Below are 1,276 nucleotides of genomic sequence, written 5' to 3'. Positions count from 1 at the left end.
ATACCTATACCTAGAAATGAAATTTTTAAAACAGAAAAGTACATTACATTTTGATAATTTATCTACTGTGGACTCTACAAACAAAACATTTCGCCATGGGACTCTTTTACCAAATACAATAAGATGTGTAATTTGTGGACCGTCTAATTGCGGGAAAACTAATCTTATGATTGGACTTCTATTGCATGAAAATGGGTTACGCTATCAAAATGTATACGTGTATTCAAAGACGTTACATCAACCGAAATATATTTTTCTGGATAAGGTTTTAAGATTAGTACCTAGCATATCTTTTACAAAATTTCATGCAAACCAGCAAGTCCTTAGCACAGAAGAAGCAAAACCTAATTCTATAATAATATTTGATGATGTTGCGTGTGAAAATCAAAATAACATGCGTGATTACTTTGCAATGGGCAGACATAAAAATATTGATAGTTTTTATCTGAACCAGACATATAGCAAAATACCTAAACAACTTATTAGAGACAATGCAAACCTCATAGTACTCTTCAAACAAGATAATATTAATTTGCGTCATGTATATGACGAACATGTTAATACAGACATGAGTTGGCATAAATTTATAGAAATGTGTACAAAAATATGGAGTGAATCTTACAGCTATTTAGTCATAAACAAAGATTGCGAAAAAAATAAAGGCTACTATCGCAAGCAATTTGATACATTTGTCGTTTTTACTTCCTGAATGAATTATATTATATAAGACCATAAGTCGATGATAGTTTGCATTCACATCAGTAAACTTGTTGACTATAGAAGCAAGGAAAATATGGATAAAAATTTAAAACAAATTGTAAACGCCGCTGAAGCTGTAAAGAAAAAATTTAAAAAACTGCGCAATTGTGAATCTGAAAATGAAAAATCTCTAGAAAGTATTTTTAAACCAGTTCTTAATCCTCTTAACCAAATTACTAATGAGCTTAAACATAAAAACATATCTAATGAAGTAAATAATGTTTATGAAGAAATGAAAATAGATGAACCTAATGGTTGGAGTACTTTGGATGAAACCATTAAAAAAAAAAACCGGCCAAGTGCGAGTCGGGCTCGCGCACAAAGGGTTCCGTTTACAGTTAAATCAACCTATCTCAAAAACTATAAGAGATACTTTGATCAAACCAAAAATCGTTGAAAGAGTTAATTAGCATGCATCACCTCTATTTTTTTTAGAATTTTATACCCCGTAGTTATAAAAATAGAGGGGGGGGGACATACTTTTTACGACTTTGAGAGCTGATATCTCAAAAACCGT

The sequence above is a fragment of the Plutella xylostella genome, chromosome 29, assembly GCF_932276165.1.
Source record: "Plutella xylostella chromosome 29, ilPluXylo3.1, whole genome shotgun sequence".
Classification (NCBI taxonomy): Eukaryota; Metazoa; Arthropoda; class Insecta; order Lepidoptera; family Plutellidae; genus Plutella; species Plutella xylostella.
The sequence above is the reverse complement of the archived record's forward strand: the minus strand, read 5'-3'. Positions refer to the sequence as shown.